At 52.5% G+C, this 24,812-nt stretch overlaps 1 pseudogene; it reads left to right on the top strand.

Annotated features, from left to right (window-relative positions):
- LOC144674321 (sodium/calcium exchanger 1-like) overlaps positions 1 to 24,812 on the top strand; it is a 209,586-nt pseudogene that overhangs the window by 174,223 nt on the left and 10,551 nt on the right.

The raw sequence follows: 24,812 nt of genomic DNA, 5'->3' as shown, positions 1-24,812 counted from the left end.
GACCATCCAACAGTGTGGCACTCCCTCAGGACTGACCCTCCGACAGTGCGGCACTCCCTCAATACTGACCCTCCGACAGTGTGGCACTCCCTCAATTCTGACCCTCCGACAGTGCGGCACTCCCTCAGTACTGACCCTCCGACAGTGCGGCGCTCCCTCAGTACTGACCCTCCGACAATGCGGCACTCCCTCAGTACTGACCCTCCGACAGTGTGGCACTCCCTCAGCACTGACCCTCCGACAGTGCGGCGCTCCCTCAGTACCGACCCTCCGACAGTGCGGCGCTCCCTCAGCACTGACCCTCCGACAGTGCGGCGTTCCCTCAGCACTGACCCACTGACAGTGCGGCACTCCCTCAGTACTGACCCTCCGACAGTGCGGTGCTCCCTCAGCACTGACCCTCCGACAGTGCGGCGCTCCCTCAGCATTGACCCTCCGACAGTGCGGCGCTCCCTCAGTACTGACCCTCCGACAGTGCAGCGCTCCCTCAGCACTGACCCTCCGACAGTGCGGCACTCCCTCAGCACTGACCCTCCGACAGTGCGGCGCTCCCTCAGTACTGACCCTCTGACAGTGCAGCACTCCCTCAGTACTGACCCTCTGACAGTGCAGCACTCCCTCAGTACTGACCCCCCGACAGTGCGGCGCTCCCTCAGCACTGACCCTCCAACAGTGCGGTGCTACCTCAGTACTGACCCTCCGGCAGTGCGGCGCTCCCTCAGCACTGACCCTCCAACAGTGCGGTGCTACCTCAGTACTGACCCTCCGGCAGTGCGGCGCTCCCTCAGCACTGACCCTCCGACAGTGCGGCACTCCCTCAGTACTGACCCTCTGACAGGCGTCACTCCCTCAGCACTGACCCTCCGACAGTGCGGCGCTCCCTCAGCACTGACCCTCCGACAGTGCGGCGCTCCCTCAGCATTGACCCTCCGACAGTGCGGCGCTCCCTCAGCACTGACCCTCCGACAGTGCGGCGCTCCCTCAGCACTGACCCTCCGACAGTGCGGCACTCCCTCAGCACTGACCCTCTGACAGTGCGGCACTCCCTCAGCACTGACCCTCCGACAGTGCGGCACTCCCTCAGTACTGACCCTCCAACAGTGCGGCGCTCCCTCAGCACTGACCCTCCGACAGTACGGCACTCCCTCAGCACTGACCCTCCGACAGTGCGGCACTCCCTCAGCACTGACCCTCCGACAGTGCGGCACACCCCAGTAGTGACTGTTAACAGGATCAAAGCTGGTTGGTGAAGCCAAAACCAAGACCCAGAGCCTGCCTTGACTGAGGGAGTTTATTGGCGTGTGCTGTCTCCTAGTTCTCCGTTCTCTCAGTGCAGTGTCCCAGCTATCCTCTGCTTATACTCTTTTGACTTGCAGTACAAATAACTAACAAATTACCTAACAAACAACTTCACAGCCCCTCAAAGAGGCACTGCAATAAACAGACAAAACTTTAATGGAAACCCATCAAATTAAACTAAGCTATTGTTCCCAGGGCTAATGATGCACTCCCATTCATGTGGAGGCCACTGGAGAGCCTCAAATGCACTGGTGGTCAATCCATGTTCCCTCTCCAGGGACAGCTGGAGTTGAAAGTAGCCACAAGGTGTTACTGTCATCTGGATCGCCGATTGTAAAGTGTGCAGTCAGCGTTCATACACATCACATTACACATCACACACATCACAATGACCCACTTGGATGTGGAAATGTATTTGAAAATGAATCACTTTCACGGTGAATTTTCCTAATCAGAGCTTCACCGCTGTGAGTTTCAGATGTTAATTTTAATTTAAAAGTGTGAAAGGAGTCACTGATTGACAGAAGACGGTCAGTGAAGGGAAAAACACAGTCGGGTGAAACAGTCCCAACAGTGTCCCCAACCCAACACTGGGACAGGCACGGTTCCCCAATGGAACGGACAGTTCTCACATCCTGAGCAGTCCGAGCTCCCACTTTACCAGCGTCAGACTGAGATTTACTCTATATCTAACCCCGTGCTGTACCTGTCCTGGGAGTGTTTGATGGGGACAATGTAGACGGAGCTTTACTCTGTATCTAACCCCGTGCTGTACCTGTCCTGGGAGTGTTTGATGGGGACAGTGTAGAGGGAGCTTTACTCTGTATCTAACCCCGTGCTGTACCTGTCCTGGGAGTGTTTGATCAGGACAGTGTAGAGGGAGCTTTACTCTGTATCTAACCCCGTGCTGTATCTGTCCTGGGAGTGTTTGATCAGGACAGTGTAGAGGGAGCTTTACTCTGTATCTAACCCCGTGCTGTACATGCCCTGGGAGTGTTTGATGGGGATATTGCAGAGGGAGATTTACTCTGTATCTAACCCCGTGCTGTACCTGTCCTGGGAGTGTTTTATGGGGACAGTGTAGAGGGAGCTTTACTCTATCTAAGCCTGTGCTGTACCTGTCCTGGGAGTGTTTGATGGGGACAGTGTAGAGGGAGCTTTACTCTGTACCTAACCTCATGTTGTACCTGTCCTGGGAGTGTTTGATGGGGACAGTGTAGAGGGATCTTTACACTGTATCTAACCCCGGGGTGTACCTGCCCTGGGAGTGTTCGATATGGACAGGGTAGACAGGGATTAATCAGTATCTAACCCCATGCTGTACCCGTCCTGGGAATGTTTGATTGGAAAAGTGTAGAGGGAGCTTTACTCCGTATATAAAACAGTGCTGTACCTGTCCTGGGAGTGTTTGATGGGGACAGTGTAGAGGGAGCTTTATTCTGTATCTAACCCTTTGCTGTACATGTCCTGGGAGTGTTTGATGGGGACGGTATCAAGGGAGCTTTACTCAGTGTCTAACCCCGTGCTGTACCTGTCCTGGGAGTGTTTGATGGGGATATTGCAGAGGGAGATTTACTCTGTATCCAAACCTGTACTGTACCTGTCTTGGGAGTGCTTGATGGGGACATTGTAGAGGGAGCTTTACTCTGTAACTAACCGCTTTCTGTACATGTCCTGGGAGTGTTTGATGGGGACAGTGTAGAGGGAGGTTTATTCTGTATCATACCCTTTGCTGTACCTGTCCTGGGAGTGTTTCATGGGGACAGTGTAGAGGGAACTTTACTCAGTATCTAACCCCGTGCTGTACCTACCCTGGGAGTGTTTGATGGGGACAATGTAGATGTAGCTTCTCTCTGTATCTATCCCCATGCTGTACCTGCCCTGGGAGTGTTTGATGGGGACAGTGTAGAGGGAGCTTTACTCTGTATCTAACCACGTGCTGAAAATTCTCTGCGAGTGTTTTATTGGGATGGTTTGGAGGGAGCTTTACTCTGTATCTAACCCCGTGCGCTACCTGTCCTGGGAGTGTTTGATGGGGACAGTGTAGAGGGAGCTTTACTCTGTATCTAACCCCATGCTGTAACTGCCCTGGGAGTGTTTGATGGGGACGGTGGAGAGGGAGCTTTATTCTGTATCTAACCCCATGCTGTACCTGCCCTGGGACTGTTGATATGGACAGGGTAGACAGGGTTTTATCTGTATCTAACCCCGTGCTGTACCCGTCCTGGGAGTGTTTGACGGGGACAGTGTAGAGGGATCTTTACTCTGTATCTAATCCCGTGCTTTACCCGTCCTGGGAGTGTATGATTGGGACAATGTAGAGGGAGCTTTAGTCCGTATATAAACCAGTGCTGTACCTGTCCTGGGAGTATTTGATGGGGACAGTGTATAGGGAGATTTACTCTGTATCTAACCCCGTGCTGTACTTGTCCTGTGAATGTTTGATGGTGACAGTGTAGAGGGAGTGTAATTCTGTATCTAACCCCGTGCTGTCCCTGTCCTGGGAGTGTTTGATGGAGCCAGTGTAGAGGGAACTTTACTCGGTATCTAACCCCGTACTGTACCTGTCCTGGGAGTATTTCATGGGGACTATGTAGAGGGAGATTTAGTCTGTATATAGACCCGTGTTGTACCTGTCCTGGGAGTGTTTGATGGGGACATTCTAGAGGGAGCATTACTCTGTATCTAACCCCGTGCTGTACCTGTCCTGGGAGTGTTTGATGGGGACATTCTAGAGGGAGCTTTACTCTGTATCTAACCCCGTGCTGTACCTGTCCTGGGAGTGTTTGATGGGGACGGTGTAGAGGGAGCTTTACTCTGTATCTAACCCCGTGCTGTACCTGTCCTGGGAGTGTTTGATGGGGACAGTGTAGAGGGAGCTTTACTCTCTATCTAACCACGTGCTGTACCTGTCCTGGAATGAATGATGGGGACAGTGTAGAGGGAGCTTTACTCTGTATCTAATCCTTTGCTGTACCTGTCCTGGGAGTGTTTGATGAGGACAGTGCAGAGGGAGCTTTATTCTGTATCTAACCCTTTGCTGTACGTGTCCTGGGAGTGCTTGATGGGGACAGTGTAGAGGGAACTTTGATAGGTATCTAACCCCGTGCTGTACCTGTCCTGGGAATGTTCATGGGGACTGTGTAGAGGGAGTTTTAGTCTGTATCTAACCCCGTGCTGTACCAGTCCTGGGAGTGTTTGATGGGGACATTGTAGAGGGAGCTTTACTGTGTATCTAACCGCTTGCTGTACATGTCCTGGGAGTGTTTGATGGGGACAGTGGAGAGGGAGCTTTATTCTGTTTCTAACCCTGTGCTGGACCTGTCCTGGGAGTGTTTAATGGGGACAGTGTAGAGGGAGCTTTACTTTGTATCTAAGCCCGTGCTGTACCTGTCCTGGGAGTGTTTGATGGAGACATTGTAGAGGGAGCTTTACTCTGTATCTAACCCCGTGCTGTACCTGTCCTGGGAGTGTTTGATGGGGATAGTGTAGAGGGAGCTTTACTCTGTATCTAACCCCGTGTTGTACCTATCCTGGGAGGCTTTGATGGGGACAGTGTAGAGGGAGCTTTACTCTGTATCTAACCCCGTGCTGTACCTGTCCTGGGAGTGTTTCATGGGGACAGTGGAGAGGGAACTTTACTCAGTATCTAACCCCGTGCTGTACCTGCCCTGGGAGTGTTTGATGGGGACAGTGTAGAGGGAGCTTTACTCTGTATCCAACCACGTGTTGTACCTATCCTGGGAGGCTTTGATGGGGACAGTGTAGAGGGAGCTTTACTCTGTATCTAACCCCGTGCTGTACCTGTCCTGGGAGTGTTTGATGGGGACAGTATAGAGGGGGATTTACTCTGTATCTAACCCTGTGCTGTACCTGTCCTGGGAGTGTTTGATGGGGACAGTGTAGAGGGAGCTTTACTCTATATCTAACCCCGTGCTGTACCTGTCCTGGGAGTGTTTGATGGGAACAGTGTAGAGGGAGCTTTACTCTGTATCTAACCCCATGCTGTACCTGCCCTGGGAGTGTTTGATGGGGACAGTGTAGAGGGAGCTTTACTCTGTATCTAACCCCGTGCTGTACCTGTCCTGGGAGTGTTTGATGGGGACAGTGTAGAGGGAGCTTTACTCTGTATCTAACCCCGTGCTGTACCTGTCCTGGGAGTGTTTGATGGGGACAGTGTAGAGGGAGCTTTACTCTGTACCTAACCCCGTGCTGTACCTGTCCTGGGAGTGTTTGATGGGGACGGTGCAGAGGGAGAGTTTCTCTGTATCTAACCCCATGCTGTACCTGTCCTGGGAGTGTTTGATGGGGACGGTGTAGACGTTGCTTTACTCTGTATCTAACCCCTTGCTGTACCTGTCCTGGGAGTGTTTGATGGGGAATGTGTGGAGGGAGCTTTACTCTATATAATCGCGGACTGTAACTGTCCTGGGAGTGTTCGATGGTGACGGTGTAGAGGGTACTTTACTCTGTATCTAACCCCGTGATGTACCTGCGCTGGGAGTGTTTCATGGGGAATTTGTAGAGGGATCTTTATTCTGTATCTAACCCTGTGATGTACATGCCCTGGGATTGTTTCATGGGGTCATTGTAGAGGGAGCGTTACTCTGCATCTAACCTCATGCTGTACATGCCCTTGGAGTGTTTGATGGGGACAGTGTAGAGGGAGCATTACTCTGTATCTAACCCCGTGTTGTACCTGTCCTGGGAATGTTTGATGGGGACAGTGTAGAGGGAGCCTTACTCTGTATCTAACCCGGTGCTCTTCCTATCCTGGGAGTGTTTGATGGGGACATTGTAGAGGGAGCTTTACTCTGTATCTAACCCCGTGCTTTACCCGTCCTGGGAGTGTTTCATTGGGACTGTGTAGAGGGAGCTTAACTCTGTATCTAACCCCGTGTTGTACATGTCCTGGGAGTGTTTGATGGGGACAGTGTAGAGGAAGCATTACTCTGTATCTAACCCCGTGCTGTACCTGTCCTGGGAGTGTTTGATGGGGACAGTGTAGAGGGAGCTTTATTCTGTTTCTAACACTTTGCTGTACCTGTCCTGGGAGTGTTTGACAGGGACAGTGTATAGGGAGCTTTACTCTGTATCTGAAACCGTGCTGTACCGGTCCTGTGAGTGTTTGATACGGACTGTGTAGACGCAACTTTACTCTGTATCTCACCCCGTGTTGTACCTATCCTGGGAATATTTGATGGGGACATTCTAGAGGGAGCTTTACTCTGTATCTAACCCCGTGCTGTACCTGTCCTGGGAGTGTTTGATGGGGACGGTGTAGAGGGAGCTTTACTCTGTATCTAACCCCGTGCTGTACCTGTCCTGGGAGTGTTTGATGGGGACAGTGTAGAGGGAGCTTTACTCTCTATCTAACCACGTGCTGTACCTGTCCTGGAAATGAATGATGGGGACAGTGTAGAGGGAGCTTTACTCTGTATCTAATCCTTTGCTGTACCTGTCCTGGGAGTGTTTGATGAGGACAGTGCAGAGGGAGCTTTATTCTGTATCTAACCCTTTGCTGTACGTGTCCTGGGAGTGCTTGATGGGGACAGTGTAGAGGGAACTTTGATAGGTATCTAACCCCGTGCTGTACCTGTCCTGGGAATGTTCATGGGGACTGTGTAGAGGGAGTTTTAGTCTGTATCTAACCCCGTGCTGTACCAGTCCTGGGAGTGTTTGATGGGGACATTGTAGAGGGAGCTTTACTGTGTATCTAACCGCTTGCTGTACATGTCCTGGGAGTGTTTGATGGGGACAGTGGAGAGGGAGCTTTATTCTGTTTCTAACCCTGTGCTGGACCTGTCCTGGGAGTGTTTAATGGGGACAGTGTAGAGGGAGCTTTACTTTGTATCTAAGCCCGTGCTGTACCTGTCCTGGGAGTGTTTGATGGAGACATTGTAGAGGGAGCTTTACTCTGTATCTAACCCCGTGCTGTACCTGTCCTGGGAGTGTTTGATGGGGATAGTGTAGAGGGAGCTTTACTCTGTATCTAACCCCGTGTTGTACCTATCCTGGGAGGCTTTGATGGGGACAGTGTAGAGGGAGCTTTACTCTGTATCTAACCCCGTGCTGTACCTGTCCTGGGAGTGTTTCATGGGGACAGTGGAGAGGGAACTTTACTCAGTATCTAACCCCGTGCTGTACCTGCCCTGGGAGTGTTTGATGGGGACAGTGTAGAGGGAGCTTTACTCTGTATCCAACCACGTGTTGTACCTATCCTGGGAGGCTTTGATGGGGACAGTGTAGAGGGAGCTTTACTCTGTATCTAACCCCGTGCTGTACCTGTCCTGGGAGTGTTTGATGGGGACAGTATAGAGGGGGATTTACTCTGTATCTAACCCTGTGCTGTACCTGTCCTGGGAGTGTTTGATGGGGACAGTGTAGAGGGAGCTTTACTCTATATCTAACCCCGTGCTGTACCTGTCCTGGGAGTGTTTGATGGGAACAGTGTAGAGGGAGCTTTACTCTGTATCTAACCCCATGCTGTACCTGCCCTGGGAGTGTTTGATGGGGACAGTGTAGAGGGAGCTTTACTCTGTATCTAACCCCGTGCTGTACCTGTCCTGGGAGTGTTTGATGGGGACAGTGTAGAGGGAGCTTTACTCTGTATCTAACCCCGTGCTGTACCTGTCCTGGGAGTGTTTGATGGGGACAGTGTAGAGGGAGCTTTACTCTGTACCTAACCCCGTGCTGTACCTGTCCTGGGAGTGTTTGATGGGGACGGTGCAGAGGGAGAGTTTCTCTGTATCTAACCCCATGCTGTACCTGTCCTGGGAGTGTTTGATGGGGACGGTGTAGACGTTGCTTTACTCTGTATCTAACCCCTTGCTGTACCTGTCCTGGGAGTGTTTGATGGGGAATGTGTGGAGGGAGCTTTACTCTATATAATCGCGGACTGTAACTGTCCTGGGAGTGTTCGATGGTGACGGTGTAGAGGGTACTTTACTCTGTATCTAACCCCGTGATGTACCTGCGCTGGGAGTGTTTCATGGGGAATTTGTAGAGGGATCTTTATTCTGTATCTAACCCTGTGATGTACATGCCCTGGGATTGTTTCATGGGGTCATTGTAGAGGGAGCGTTACTCTGCATCTAACCTCATGCTGTACATGCCCTTGGAGTGTTTGATGGGGACAGTGTAGAGGGAGCATTACTCTGTATCTAACCCCGTGTTGTACCTGTCCTGGGAATGTTTGATGGGGACAGTGTAGAGGGAGCCTTACTCTGTATCTAACCCGGTGCTCTTCCTATCCTGGGAGTGTTTGATGGGGACATTGTAGAGGGAGCTTTACTCTGTATCTAACCCCGTGCTTTACCCGTCCTGGGAGTGTTTCATTGGGACTGTGTAGAGGGAGCTTAACTCTGTATCTAACCCCGTGTTGTACATGTCCTGGGAGTGTTTGATGGGGACAGTGTAGAGGAAGCATTACTCTGTATCTAACCCCGTGCTGTACCTGTCCTGGGAGTGTTTGATGGGGACAGTGTAGAGGGAGCTTTATTCTGTTTCTAACACTTTGCTGTACCTGTCCTGGGAGTGTTTGACAGGGACAGTGTATAGGGAGCTTTACTCTGTATCTGAAACCGTGCTGTACCGGTCCTGTGAGTGTTTGATACGGACTGTGTAGACGCAACTTTACTCTGTATCTCACCCCGTGTTGTACCTATCCTGGGAATATTTGATGGGGACATTCTAGAGGGAGCTTTACTCTGTATCTAACCCCGTGCTGTACCTGTCCTGGGAGTGTTTGATGGGGACGGTGTAGAGGGAGCTTTACTCTGTATCTAACCCCGTGCTGTACCTGTCCTGGGAGTGTTTGATGGGGACAGTGTAGAGGGAGCTTTACTCTCTATCTAACCACGTGCTGTACCTGTCCTGGAAATGAATGATGGGGACAGTGTAGAGGGAGCTTTACTCTGTATCTAATCCTTTGCTGTACCTGTCCTGGGAGTGTTTGATGAGGACAGTGCAGAGGGAGCTTTATTCTGTATCTAACCCTTTGCTGTACGTGTCCTGGGAGTGCTTGATGGGGACAGTGTAGAGGGAACTTTGATAGGTATCTAACCCCGTGCTGTACCTGTCCTGGGAATGTTCATGGGGACTGTGTAGAGGGAGTTTTAGTCTGTATCTAACCCCGTGCTGTACCAGTCCTGGGAGTGTTTGATGGGGACATTGTAGAGGGAGCTTTACTGTGTATCTAACCGCTTGCTGTACATGTCCTGGGAGTGTTTGATGGGGACAGTGGAGAGGGAGCTTTATTCTGTTTCTAACCCTGTGCTGGACCTGTCCTGGGAGTGTTTAATGGGGACAGTGTAGAGGGAGCTTTACTTTGTATCTAAGCCCGTGCTGTACCTGTCCTGGGAGTGTTTGATGGAGACATTGTAGAGGGAGCTTTACTCTGTATCTAACCCCGTGCTGTACCTGTCCTGGGAGTGTTTGATGGGGATAGTGTAGAGGGAGCTTTACTCTGTATCTAACCCCGTGTTGTACCTATCCTGGGAGGCTTTGATGGGGACAGTGTAGAGGGAGCTTTACTCTGTATCTAACCCCGTGCTGTACCTGTCCTGGGAGTGTTTCATGGGGACAGTGGAGAGGGAACTTTACTCAGTATCTAACCCCGTGCTGTACCTGCCCTGGGAGTGTTTGATGGGGACAGTGTAGAGGGAGCTTTACTCTGTATCCAACCACGTGTTGTACCTATCCTGGGAGGCTTTGATGGGGACAGTGTAGAGGGAGCTTTACTCTGTATCTAACCCCGTGCTGTACCTGTCCTGGGAGTGTTTGATGGGGACAGTATAGAGGGGGATTTACTCTGTATCTAACCCTGTGCTGTACCTGTCCTGGGAGTGTTTGATGGGGACAGTGTAGAGGGAGCTTTACTCTATATCTAACCCCGTGCTGTACCTGTCCTGGGAGTGTTTGATGGGAACAGTGTAGAGGGAGCTTTACTCTGTATCTAACCCCATGCTGTACCTGCCCTGGGAGTGTTTGATGGGGACAGTGTAGAGGGAGCTTTACTCTGTATCTAACCCCGTGCTGTACCTGTCCTGGGAGTGTTTGATGGGGACAGTGTAGAGGGAGCTTTACTCTGTATCTAACCCCGTGCTGTACCTGTCCTGGGAGTGTTTGATGGGGACAGTGTAGAGGGAGCTTTACTCTGTACCTAACCCCGTGCTGTACCTGTCCTGGGAGTGTTTGATGGGGACGGTGCAGAGGGAGAGTTTCTCTGTATCTAACCCCATGCTGTACCTGTCCTGGGAGTGTTTGATGGGGACGGTGTAGACGTTGCTTTACTCTGTATCTAACCCCTTGCTGTACCTGTCCTGGGAGTGTTTGATGGGGAATGTGTGGAGGGAGCTTTACTCTATATAATCGCGGACTGTAACTGTCCTGGGAGTGTTCGATGGTGACGGTGTAGAGGGTACTTTACTCTGTATCTAACCCCGTGATGTACCTGCGCTGGGAGTGTTTCATGGGGAATTTGTAGAGGGATCTTTATTCTGTATCTAACCCTGTGATGTACATGCCCTGGGATTGTTTCATGGGGTCATTGTAGAGGGAGCGTTACTCTGCATCTAACCTCATGCTGTACATGCCCTTGGAGTGTTTGATGGGGACAGTGTAGAGGGAGCATTACTCTGTATCTAACCCCGTGTTGTACCTGTCCTGGGAATGTTTGATGGGGACAGTGTAGAGGGAGCCTTACTCTGTATCTAACCCGGTGCTCTTCCTATCCTGGGAGTGTTTGATGGGGACATTGTAGAGGGAGCTTTACTCTGTATCTAACCCCGTGCTTTACCCGTCCTGGGAGTGTTTCATTGGGACTGTGTAGAGGGAGCTTAACTCTGTATCTAACCCCGTGTTGTACATGTCCTGGGAGTGTTTGATGGGGACAGTGTAGAGGAAGCATTACTCTGTATCTAACCCCGTGCTGTACCTGTCCTGGGAGTGTTTGATGGGGACAGTGTAGAGGGAGCTTTATTCTGTTTCTAACACTTTGCTGTACCTGTCCTGGGAGTGTTTGACAGGGACAGTGTATAGGGAGCTTTACTCTGTATCTGAAACCGTGCTGTACCGGTCCTGTGAGTGTTTGATACGGACTGTGTAGACGCAACTTTACTCTGTATCTCACCCCGTGTTGTACCTATCCTGGGAATATTTGATGGGGACATTGTAGAGGGAGCTTTAGCCTGTATCTAACCGCTTGCTGTACATGTCCTGGGAGTATTTGATGGGGACTGTGTAGAGGTAGCTTTACTCTGTAACTAACCCCGTGCTGTATCTGTCCTGGGAGTGTTTGATGGGGACAGTGTAGAGAGAGCTTTATTCTGTATCTAACCCCGTGCTGTACCTGTCCTGGGAGTGTTTGATATGGACAGGGCAGACAGGGTTTAATCTCTATCTAACCCCGTGCTGTACCCGCCCTGTGAATGTTTGATTGGGACAGCGTAGAGGGAGCTTTACTCTGTATATAAACCCGTGCTGTACCTGTCATGGGAGTGTTTGATGGGGACAGTGTAGAGGGAGCTTTATTCTGTATCTAACCCCGTGCTGTACCTGTCCTGGGAGTGTTTGATATGGACAGGGCAGACAGGGTTTAATCTCTATCTAACCCCGTGCTGTACCCGCCCTGTGAATGTTTGATTGGGACAGCGTAGAGGGAGCTTTACTCTGTATATAAACCCGTGCTGTACCTGTCATGGGAGTGTTTGATGGGGACAGTTTAGAAGCAGCTTTACTCTGTATCTAACCCCGTGCTGTACCTGTCCTGGGAGTGTTTGATGGGTACAGTGTAGAGGGAACTTTACTCTGTATCTAACCCCGTGCTGTATCTACCCTGGGAGTGTTTGATGGGGACAATGTAGATGTAGCTTATCTCTGTATCTAAAACCCTGCTGTACCTGTCCTGGGAGTGTTTGATGGGGACAGTGTAAAGGGAGCATTAATCTGTATCTAACCAAGTGCTGTAAATTCCCTGGGAGTGTTTGATGGGGATAGTGTCGAGGGAGCTTTATTCTGTATCTAACCCCGTGCTGTACCTGTCCTGGGAGTGTTTGCTATGGACAGGGCAGACAGGGTTTAATCTCTATCTAACCCCGTGCTGTACCTGCCCTGTGAATGTTTGATTGGGACAGCGTAGAGGGAGCTTTACTCTGTATCTAACTCCGTGCTGTACCTGTCCATCGAGCGTTTGATGTGGACACTGTAGATGGAGCTTTACTCTGTATATAATCTCGTGTTGTACCTGTCTTGGGAGTGTTTCATGGGGACAGTGTAGAGGGAGCTTTATTCTGTATCTAACCCTTTGCTGTACCTGTCCTGGGAGTGTTTGATGGAGACAGTGTAAAGGGAGCTTTATTCTGTATCTAGCCCCGTGTTGTACCTGTCCTAGGAGTGTTTGATGGGGACATTGTAGAGGGAGCTTTACTCTGTATCTAACCCCATGCAATACCTGTCCTGGGAGTGTTTAATGGGGACAGTGTAGAGGGAGCTTTACTTTGTATCTAACCCCGTGCTGTACCTGTCCTGGGAGTGTTTGATGGAGACATTGTAGAGGGAGCATTAATCTGTATCTAACCCCATTGCTGTACCTGTCTTGGGAGTGTTTGATGGGGATAGTGTAGGGAGCTTTACTCTGTATCTAACCCCGTGTTGTACCTGTCCTGGGAGTCTTTGATGGGGACAGTGTAGAGGGAGCTTTACTCTGTATCTAACCCCGTGCTGTACCTGTCCTGGGAACGTTTGATGGGGACATTGTGGAGGGAGTTTTACTCTGTATCTAACCTCCTGCTGTACCTGCCCTGGGAGTGTTTGATGGGGACAGTGTAGAGGGAGCATTAATCTGTATCTAACCCCGTGCTGTACCTGTCCTGGGAGTCTTTGATGGGGACAGTGCAGAGTGAACTTTACTCTGTATCTATCCCTGTGTTGTACCCGTCCTGGGAGTGTTTGATTGGGACAGTGTAGAGGAAGCTTTACTCTCTATCTAACCCCGTGCTGTACCTGTCCTGGGAGTGATTGATGGGGATGGTGTAGAGGGAGCTTTACTCTGTATCTAACCCCATGCTGTACCTGTCCTGGGACTGTTTGATGGGGACAGTGTAGAAGGAACTTTATTCTTATCTAACCCCGTGCTTTACCTGTGTTGGGAGTGTTTAATGGGGTCAGTGTAGAAGCAGCTTTACTCTGTATCTAATCCCTCAGTTCTGACCCTCCGACAGTGCGGCGCTCCCTCAGCACTGACCCTCCAATAGTGCGGCGCCCCCTCAGTACTGACCCTCCGACAGTGCGGCGCTCCCTCAGCACTGACCTTCCGACAGTGCGGCGCTCCCTCAGCACTGACCCTCCGACAGTGCGGCGCTCCCTCAGCACTGACCCTCCAACAGTGCGGCGCTCCCTCAGTTCTGACCCTCTGACAGTGCGGCGCTCCCTCAGCACTGACCCTCCGACAGTGCGGCGCTTTCTCAGCACTGACCCTCCGACAGTGCGGCGCTCCCTCAGCACTGACCCTCCGACAGTGCGGCGCTCCCTCAGCACTGACCCTCCGACAGAGCGGCGCTCCCTCAGCACTGACCCTCTGTCTGAGGATGAGTAGGTTTCCCCGTCGTCCTGAGGCCCAGCTTGGCAAGTGATGTTATAATAACATTGGAGGGAATTTCAATGAAGTTTGGAGGTTTCCTCATAGAGTTCCCATGGCTGCCATTTTGGAAATAGAGGAAGAAGATGTCTCAGCTATCCCAGCATGCATTGTAACTGCATAGTAACTCAAGACTTTTAGCTCCTGTTTAAATATTATTCTGCAAACCACTGGAAGTCAGTTGAAACTTTTCCTTCCAGAAACTTCTGTAGGTTGAGCAGTGATGATTTTAAAAAGGGACTTATTTAACCTCAATTAAAGGACACAAAACATGGGCCCTTTGGCCCACACGTTGTTTCTACAAATCGCTCCGGCCCTCGGAAAGGTTCACCATCTTCTCGAAAGTTCCTATTGAATCTGCTTCCACCGCCCTTTCAGGCAGCGCCTTCCAGATCACAACAACTCACTGTGTCAAAAAAACATTCTCCTCATCTCCCCCTCTGGCTCTTTTCCCGATTCTCTTCAATCTGTGTCCCTCTGGTTACCAACCCTCCTGCCACTGGGAACAGTTTCTCCTTATTTACTCTGTCCAAACCCTTCCTGATTTTGAACGCCTCGATTCAATCTCCCCCTTAACCTTCTCTGCTCTAAGGAGAACAATCCCAGCTTCTCCCAGTCTCTCCACATGAACTGAGGTCCCCTCATCCCTGGGAACGTTCTAGAAAATCTCCCTCCGCACCCTCTCCGAGACCTTGGCATCCTTCATTCTGAGAATAGAATTTCAGATCCCAATTCCCATTGTCTTATCAATCATTCCATTTATAACATATTCGCCAATTTTATAATCTAATCTTCATTTCATATTATGCATATTTAATTACTTAGCAATCTTCCATTAAAATTCAGGTTGAGTATTTTTGTATTTAAACATCCCATCTATCAATTCAATATCTCTCCTTCTCTCACTCTCTCTCGCTGATCTTCTTGGATTCCTATCCCCCCAGCGCCCTGTGTTACTGACTGTGTCTCTACTGATGTTAATCCAGCTCATTTACACTGTCACTCAGTAACCCCTCTACCCCCAGCTCCCTGTGTTACTGACTGTATCTCTACTGATGTTAATCCAGTTGCCTCACACTGTCACTCAGTAACCCCTCTCCCCCCAGCGCCCTGTGTTACTGACTGTATCTCTACTGATGTTAATCCAGCTCCCTCACACAGTCACTCAGTAACCCCTCTCCCCCCAGCTCCCTCACACTGTCACTCAGTAACTCCTCTCCCCCCAGCTCCCTCACACTGTCACTCAGTAACTCCTCTCCCCCCAGCTCCCTCACACTGTCACTCAGTAACTCCTCTCCCCCCAGCTCCCTCACACTGTCACTCAGTAACTCCTCTCCCCCCAGCTCCCTCACACTCTCACTCAGTAACCCCTCTCCCCCAGCTCCCTCACACTGTCACTCAGTAACCCCTCTCCCCCAGCGCCCTGTGTTACTGACTGTATCTCTACTGATGTTAATCCAGCTCCCTCACACTGTCACTCAGTAACCCCTCTCCCCCCAGCCCCCTCACACTGTCACTCAGTAACCCCTCTCCCCCAGCGCCCTGTGTTACTGACTGTATCTCTACTGATGTTAATCCAGCTCCCTCACACTGTCACTCAGTAACCCCTCTCCCCCCAGCCCCCTCACACTGTCACTCAGTAACCCCTCTCCCCCCAGCTCCCTGTGTTACTGACTGCATCTGTACAGATGTTGAAACACTTCACTGTTTAATGTTCCCACTCCTCTCACGCAATTGTTTACTAATTTTAGTGGAGCTCAATGTTGTAAACAGAGCTGTATTTAGAAATTGTTGAAATAAACTCTACAGCCAGCAAAATTTTTCATCATTTAGCACACCTGAACATTTTACAAGGCTGGATACTGCCTCTTGAGTAGGGGTCGTGGAGTTGGGTTTCAGCTAACAGGCTCCCAGGCAGCTGAAGGCACGGCCGCCAATGGTGGAGCGATGGGAATCGGGGGATGGTCAAGAGGCCGGAATTGGAGGAGCGCAGAGATCTCGGAGGGTTGTATGGGCTGGAGGAGGTTACAGAGATAGGGAGGGTTGTAGGGGCTGGAGGAGGTTACAGAGATAGGGAGGGGTGTAGGGGCTGGAGGAGGTTACAGAGATAGGGAGGGTTGTAGGGGCTGGAGGAGGTTACAGGGATAGGGAGGGTTGTAGGGGCTGGAGGAGGTTACAGAGATAGGGAGGGTTGTAGGGGCTGGAGGGGGTTACAGAGATAGGGAGGGGTGTAGGGGCTGGAGGAGGTTACAGAGATCTCGGAGGGTTGTAGGGGCTGGAGGAGGTTACAGAGATAGGGAGGGTCGTAGGGGCTGGAGGAGGTTACAAAGATAGGGAGGGTCGTAGGGGCTGGAGGAGGTTACAGATAGAGGGAGGGTTATAGGGGCTGGAGGAGGTTACAGAGATAGGGAGGGTTGCAGGGGCTGGAGGAGGCTACAGAGATAGGGAGGGTTGTAGGGTCTGGAGGAGGTTACAGAGATAGGGAGGGTTGTAGGGGCTGGGGGCGGGGTTACAGAGATAGGGAGGGTTGTAGGGGCTGGAGGAGGTTACAGAGATAGGGAGGGTTATAGGGGCTGGAGGAGGTTACAGAGATAGGGAGGGTTGTAGGGGCTGGAGGAGGCTACAGAGATAGGGAGGGTTGTAGGGGATAGAGAAAGTTGAAGGGGTAGTGGATGTGGCTGTGGGGGTGGGGCTGGTGGCTCTGATGGGGTAGTGCGGGTGGGGGTGATGATTTTGATGGGGTAGTGGGGTGGGGGTGATGATTTTGATGGGGTACTGGGTGGGGGGGTGATGATTTTTATGGGGCAGTGAGGGAGGGGGGATGATTTTGATGGGGTAATGAGGGTGGGGGTGATGATTTTGATGGGGTGGTCGGGGTGGAGGTGATGATTTTGATGGGGTAGTGGGGGTGGGGGTGATGATTTTGATGGGGTAATGGGTGGGGGGTGATGATTTTGATGGGGTAGTGGGGGTGATGATTTTGATGGAGTGGTGGGGGTGGGGATGATGATTTTGATGGGGTAGTGGGGGTGGGAGTGATGATTTTGATGGGATAGTGGGGGTGGGGTGATGATTTTGATGGGGCAGTGGGGGTGATGATTTTGATGGGGAAGTGGGGGTGGGGTGATGATTTTGATGGGGTAGTGGGGGTGGGGTGATGATTTTGATGGGGTAGTGGGGGTGGGGTGATGATTTTGATGGGGTAGTGGGGGTGATGATTTTGATGGGGTATTGGGGGTGGGGTGATGATTTTGATGGGGTAGTGGGGATGGGGGTGATGATTTTGATGGGATAGTGGGGGTGGAGGTGATGATTTTAATGGGGTAGTGGGGGTGGGGATGATGATTTTAATGGCGTAATGGGGGTGGGGATGATGATTTTGTTGGGGTATTGGGGGTGGGGATGATGATTTTAATGGCGTAGTGGGGGTGGGGATGATGATTTTGTTGGGGTAGTGGGGGTGGGGATGATGATTTTAATGGCGTAGTGGGGGTGGGGGTGATGATTTTGATGGGGTAGTGGGGGTGGCGGTGATGATTTTGATGGGGTAGTGGGGGTGGGGGTGATGATTTTAATGGCGTAGTGGGGGTGGGGGTGATGATTTTGATGGGGTAGTGGCGGTGGCGGTGATGATTTTGATGGGGTAGTGGGGGTGGGGGTGATGATTTTGATGGGGTAGTGGGGGTGGGGGTGATGATTTTGATGGGGTAGTGGGGGTGGGGGTGATGATTTTGATGGGGTAGTGAGGATGGGGGTGATGATTTTGATGGAGTAGTGGGGCCGGGGTGATGATTTTGATGGGGTAGTGGGGGAGGCGGTGCTGATTTTGATGGGGTAGTGGGGCCGGGGGTGATGATTTTGATGGGGTAGTAGGGGTGGGGGTGATGATTTTGATGGAATAGTGGGGGTGGGGGTGATGATTTTGATGGGGTAGTGGGGGTGGGGGTGATGATTTTGATGGGGTAGTGAGGATGGGGGTGATGATTTTGATGGAGTAGTGGGGCCGGGGTGATGATTTTGATGGGGTAGTGGGGGAGGCGGTGCTGATTTTGATGGGGTAGTGGGGCCGGGGGTGATGATTTTGATGGGGTAGTAGGGGTGGGGGTGATGATTTTGATGGAATAGTGGGGCTGGGGGTGATGATTTTGATGGGGTAGTGGGGGTGGGGGTGATGATTTTGATGGAGTAGTGGGGCCGGGGGTGATGATTTTGATGGGGTAGTGGGGGTGGGGGTGATGATTTTGATGGAATAGTGGGGTTGGGGGTGATGATTTTGATGGGGTAGTGGGGTTGGGGGTGATGATTTTGATGGGGTAGTGGGGGTGGGGGTTATGATTTTGATGGGGTAGTGGGGGTGGGGATGATGATTTTGGTGGGATAGTGGGGGTGGGGATGAGTTTGATGGGGTAGTGGGGTTAGGGGTGATGATTTTCATGGGATCCTGGGGGTGGGGTGATGATTTTGATGGGGTTGTGGGGGTGATGATTTTGATGGGGTTGTGGTGATGATGATTTTGATGGGGTAGTAGGGGTGAGGGTGATGATTTTGATGGGGTAGTAGGGGTGGGTATGATGATTTTGATGGAATAGTGGGGGTGGGGGTGATGATTTTGATGGGGTAGTGGGGGTGGGGGTGATGATTTCGATGGGGTAGTTGGGGTGTGTGATGATTTTGATGGGGTAGTGGGGGTGTGGGTGATGATTTTGATGGGGTATTTGGGGGTGCGGGTGCTGATATTGATGGGGTAGTGGGGGTGGGTGTGATGAATTTGATGGGGTAGTGGGGATGGGGGTGATGATTTTGATGGGGTAGTTGGGGTGTGTGATGATTTTGATGGGGCCGTGGGGGTGGGGGTGATAATTTTGATGGGGAAGTGGGTGTGGGGGTGATGATTTTGATGGGGTAGTTGGGGTGGGGGTGATGATTTTGATGGGGTAGTGGGGGTGGGGGTGATGATTTTGTTGGGGTAGTGGGGACGTGGATGATGATTTTGATGGGGTAGTGGCGGTGGGGGTGATGATTTTGATGGGGTAGTGGGGGTGGGGGTGATGATTTTGATGGGGTAGTGGGTGTGGGGATGATGATTTTGATGGGGTAGTGAGGGTGGGGGTGATGATTTTGATGGGGTAGTGGGGGTGGGGGTGATGATTTTGATGGGGTAGTGGGGGTGGGGGTGATGATTTTGATGGAATAGTGGGGGTGGGGGTGATGATTTTGATGGGCTAGTGGGGGTGGGGGTGATGATTTTGATGGGCTAGTGGGGGTGGGGGTGATGATTTTGATGGGGTAGTGGGGGTGAGGGTGATGATTTTGATGGAATAGTGGGGGTGGGGGTGATGATTTTGATGGGGTAGTGGGGGTGGGGGTGATGATTTTGATGGGGTAGTGGGGGTGGGGGTGATGATTTTGATGGGGTATTTGGGGGTGCGGGTGATGATTTTGATGGAATAGTGAGGGTGGGGGTGATGATTTTGATGGGGCAGTGGGGGTGGGGATAATGATTTTGATGGGGTAGTGGGGGTGGGGGTGATGATTTTGAATGGGTAGTGGGGGTGGGGTGATGATTTTGATGGGATAGTGGGGGTGGGCGTGATCAATTTGATGTGGTATTGGGGGGTGGGGGTGATGATTTTGATGGGTCCGTGGGGTTTGGGGTGATGATTTTGATGGGGTGGTGTGGGTGGGTGTGATGATTTTGATGGGGTAGTGGGGGTGGGGGTGATGATTTTGATGGGGTAGTGAGGGTGGGGGTGATGATTTTGCTAGGGTATTGGGAGTGGGGGGTGATGATTTTGATGGGGTGGTGGGGGTGGGGGTGATGATTTTGATGGGGTAGTGGGGGTGGGGGTGATGATTTTGATGGGGTAGTGAGGGTGGGGGTGATGATTTTGATGGGGTAGTGAGGGTGGGGGTGATGATTTTGATGGGGCAGTGGGGGTGGGGGTGATGATTTTGATGGGGTAGTGAGGGTGGGGGTGATGATTTTGATGGGGTAGTGAGGGTGGGGGTGATGATTTTGATGGGGCCGTGGGGGTGGGGGTGATGATTTTGATGGGGCAGTGAGGGTGGGGGTGATGATTTTGATGGGGTAGTGGGGGTGGGGGTGATGATTTTGATGGGGTAGTGGGGGTGGGGGTGATGATTTTGATGGGGCAGTGGGGGTGTGAGCTGGTGAAGTCTGTTTTAATCCAGAGTGTAGCTGTGGGAATGTTCTGGAATCTGATCCGATCTCTGGACCCCACTATGAGCCTTCCTGCCAATCCTGTCCACACTCTGCGATGCTCCCGTTACACATGGCAACAGGCAGCTGATAGATTTAACTTCCTCACATCTAAAGCGTTCCAAATATTTGGATTTGAGGTGACGAGCCAGAGGGAGAGAGAGAGGAAATGCTGATGAATGGGCTGTATTGATTGGATCGAGCAGTTTGTCTTAACTCTGCAGTTGTTTAGAGTGTCTCTTATTTTTTCTGCAAGTGTTAAGGACATTGCCTCCATCTCCCATAAAATCTCTTTCACAATCCACTCTCTGTTTCCTCTGGGATCGCACTGGGTACTCAGAGAACCTGGCACATTTCTGTATAAACTCTCTCTTTTCTGCCCAGACATCTGTCTCTCTCTCTCTGTCTCCCTCTGCCTCTCTCTCTCCCTCTCTCTCTCTGTCCCTCTCTGTCTGTCTCTCTGCCTTCCTTTCTCTATCTCTCTCTCTCTCTCTCTCTCTCTGCCTCTCTCTCTGCCTCTCTCTCCCTGTCTCTCTCTCTCTGTCTCCCTCTCTCTCCGTCTGTCTCTCACTCTCTCAGTACTGAGGGAGTGCTGCACTGTCAGAGGATCATTAAGGAGGGAGCACTGCACTGTTGGAGGGTCATTGCAGAGAGGGTGCCGCACTGTTGGAGGGTCAGTACTGAGGGAGCGCCGCACTGTCGGAGGGTCAGTACTGAGGGAGCGCCGCACTGTCGGAGGGTCAGTGCTGAGGGAGTGCCGCACTGTCGGAGGGTCAGTGCTGAGGGAGCACCGTGCTGTCGGAGGATCAGTACTGAGGGACCGCCGCACTGTTGGAGGGTCAGTACTGAGGGAGCGCCGCACTGTCGGAGGGTCAGTGCTGAGGGAGCGCCGCACTGTCGGAGGGTCAGTGCTGAGGAAGTGCCGCACTGTCGGAGGGTCAGTGCTGAGGGAGCGCCGCACTGTCGGAGGGTCAGTGCTGAGGGTGTGCAGCACTGTCGGAGGGTCAGTACTGAGGGAGTGCAGCACTGTCGGAGGGTCAGTACTGAGGGAGTGCTGCACTGTCGGAGGGTCAGTGCTGAGGGAGTGCTGCACTGTCGGAGGGTCAGCGCTGAGGGAGTGCAGCACTGTCGGAGGGTCAGTACTGAGGGAGTGCAGCACTGTCGGAGGGTCAGTACTGAGGGAGTGCAGCACTGTCGGAGGGTCAGTGCTGAGGGAGTGCAGCACTGTCGGAGGGTCAGTGCTGAGGGAGTGCTGCACTGTCGGAGGGTCAGCGCTGAGGGAGTGCAGCACTGTCGGAGGGTCTGTAGCGCCCACTAGCTTTCGATTGCTACCCATGTTGGTTTGATTGACTGAATATATCGAAAGATGGTGTTTGGGCCCTGAGCAAGGATCCCTGTGGCACATCGAGGCAAATCCCAGAGGAATACTGGCATCTGGTAAATAACAAGGAGGGAGAGGGACAGAGAGGGAGAGAGAGAGATAGAGAAAAGAGAGACAGAGGGAGAGAGAGGGGTGATGGTTGGGAGAGAGAGAGACAGACTGAGTGAGGGTGGGTTCGAGCGTGTGGGCGGGGGTAGGTAGAGAGAGAGACAGAGGTAGAGAGATAAGAAGACGGTGTAAAAGAGGGCGAGGGAGAGACTGACAGAGAGAGGGAGGGGCTGAGAGGGATAGAAAGGAGAGGAATTGAAGGAGAAATATGGAGAGTAGAGAGACAGAAAGAGGATTAGAGATATAGAGAGACAGATAAACAGACGAGAGACAAAGAGAGTTGGAGAGGCAGTGAGAGACAGACAGAGAGAGAGGGAGAGACAGAGAGTGATGGAGAGAGAGGGAGACAGAGAGAGAGGGAGACAGAGAGAGAGGGAGACAGAGAGAGAGAGAGAGACAGAGAGAGAGGGAGACAGAGAGAGAGGGAGACAGAGAGAGAGAGAGAGAGATGGAGTGAGAGAGAGAGACAGAGAGAGAGGGAGATGGAGTGAGAGAGACAGAGAGAGAGAGGGAGACAGAGAGAGAGGGAGACAGAGAGAGAGGGAGACAGAGAGAGAGGGAGTCAGAGAGAGAGAGACAGAGAGAGAGGGAGACAGAGAGAGGGAGACAGAGAGAGAGGGAGAGAGAGGGAGAGAGAGAGAGGGAGACAGAGAGAGAGGGAGACAGAGAGAGACGGAGACAGAGAGAGACGGAGACAGAGAGAGACGGAGACAGATAGAGAGGGAGATGGAGTGAGAGAGACAGAGAGACAGAGAGAGGGAGACAGAGAGAGAGAGGGAGACGGAGTGAGAGAGGGAGATGGAGAGAGAAAGAGGGACGGAGGGAGAGGGAAAGAGAGAGAAAGGCGGAGAGAGAGACAGAGAGAGAGGGTCAGAGAGGGATAGGGAAACAGAGAGAGAGAGAGTGAGAGATGGAGAGACAGAAAGAGAGAGAGGGAGAGAGACAGAAAGGGAGAGAGGGAGAGAGACAAAGAGAGAGAGGGAGAGAGACAGAAAGAGAGAGAGGGAGAGAGACAGAAAGAGAGAGAGGGAGAGAGAGAGAGAGGGAGAGAGGGAGCGAGGGAGAGAGGAAGAGAGGGAGAGAGGAAGAGAGGGAGCGAGGGAGAGAGGGAGAGAGGGAGAGAGGGAGCGAGGGAGAGAGGTAGAGAGGGAGAGAGGGAGAGAGGGAATGCCTTGATATTGGACAGTATGATAACCGCAGCTTGTCGACAGTCTGACAGCTCCCCCTGCAGTCTCTGTTTCTGCCCTCACTTCATATGTCTGCTGCTGGCCTCAGTGCCACAGGAGGAGGGAGAGGAGGGTGGAAGGCCGGGGAAGTGACCCAGGCTTTGAGCTGGTGTCCAGCCCCTCCCCGTGATGGGAGGGGAGCTCCGGAATGGGGCTCGGGCACGACGCCCCTCTTAGTCGACCATCCAGCCACTGCTGGTGAGAAATGGCCAAGGGGGACAAGCGGGGGGTGGGGGTGGACACCGGTCACAGAACGACGAGGGAGAGCCTGGAATGTGGGGTTGGGGGAGGGGCAGGGTGGCCTGGGAACCTGCAGCCCCTCTGAGTCAGGCCAGGGGGGGTGAAATACCCGGGAGCGATACCCCATCCACACCGTCACCGGGAAATCAGGGAGTTAAACTGGTGACCAGCAGGACTGTCACTGGCACCGAGGTGAAAAATCTGCTGCTCCTTTAACACCCAGGTACTGTACAGGGTTCAAATCAGACCGAAATATGTCAGGAAAAGCAGCAGCCCACCTACGCACAGCAAGATCCCACAAACAGCAATGTGATAATGACCCAGATCATCTGTTTTTAGTGATGTTGGGTGAGGGGTAAATATTGGCCCCAGGACACCGGGGAGAACTCCCCCCTGCTCTTCTTCCAATAGTGGCCGTGGGATCTTTTACCCCCACCCGAGAGGGCAGACGGGGCCTCGGTTTAATGTCTCATCCTGAAAGACGGCACCTCCGACAGTGCGGCACTCCCTCAGTACTGACCCTCCGACAGTGCAGCGCTCCCTCAGTACTGACCCTCCGACAGTGCGGCGCCCCCTCAGCACTGACCCTCCGACAGTGTGGCGCTCTCTCAGCGCTGACCCTCCGACAGTGCGGCGCTCCCTCAGTACTGACCCTCCGACAGTGCGGCGCTCCCTCAGCACTGACCCTCCAACAGTGCGGCACTCCCTCAGTACTGACCCTCCGACAGTGCGGCGCTCCCTCAGCACTGACCCTCCAACAGTGCAGCGCTCCCTCAGCACTGACCCTCCGACAGTGCGGCGCTCCCTCAGTACTGACCCTCCGACAGTGCGGCGCTCCCTCAGTACTGACCCTCCGACAGCGCGGCGCTCCCTCAGCACTGACCCTCCGACAGTGCGGCGCTCCCTCAGTACTGACCCTCCGACAGCGCGGCGCTCCCTCAGCACTGACCCTCCGACAGTGCGGCGCTCCCTCAGCACTGACCCTCCGACAGTGCGGCTCACCCTCAGCACTGACCCTCCGACAGTGCGGCGCTCCCTCAGTACTGACCCTCCGACAGTGCGGCGCTCCCTCAGCACTGACCCTCCGACAGTGCGGCGCTCCCTCAGTACCGGGCACCGGGGAACGTCGACCTGGATTATGAGGCCCGAGCCTGTGGAGTGGGGTTGAAATCCAGGATTGAAAATGACGTGTAACCCTCTCTCTTCACTTTCCATTTCAGGCAGGTCATTGAAATCCAAATCATCGATGACGAAGAATATGAGAAGAACAAGAATTTTTTTGTTGAACTCGGTGACCCCGTGCTCGTCGAAGTTGGGAAGAGAAGAGGTGAGGCTCCAGTTGTGTTGAAGACCAGGCCGAAGCCTATAGACCACCCAAACCGGTTGCACTGAGGGTACAAGACAGGAAAACTGAGGAAAAATGGACAAGCCTTCCCCAGGGTCACGGACGGTTGGGAAGGGAGGGGGCGTGTTCCACAGGTTTGAGACCCTGGGTTACCAGGGAGAAGGAGGAGAGGCCTATCATTCTCATTTCCAATAGATCCCCATCTCTCCAGCTCCTGTCACCCCCTCGGGACGTCCCAGAGTGTTTCACACGACAGTGAAGGACTGTATTTTTTGAAGTGTGGTCCCTGTTGTAATGTAGGAAACTCAGCAGCCCATTTGCGCACAGCAAGATCCCACAAACAGCAATGTAACTTA

Source organism: Cetorhinus maximus, unplaced genomic scaffold (assembly GCF_964194155.1).
Source record: "Cetorhinus maximus unplaced genomic scaffold, sCetMax3.hap1.1 HAP1_SCAFFOLD_627, whole genome shotgun sequence".
Classification (NCBI taxonomy): Eukaryota; Metazoa; Chordata; class Chondrichthyes; order Lamniformes; family Cetorhinidae; genus Cetorhinus; species Cetorhinus maximus.
Note: the sequence above shows the minus strand (reverse complement) of the source record. Positions and strands in the feature narration are given on the sequence as shown.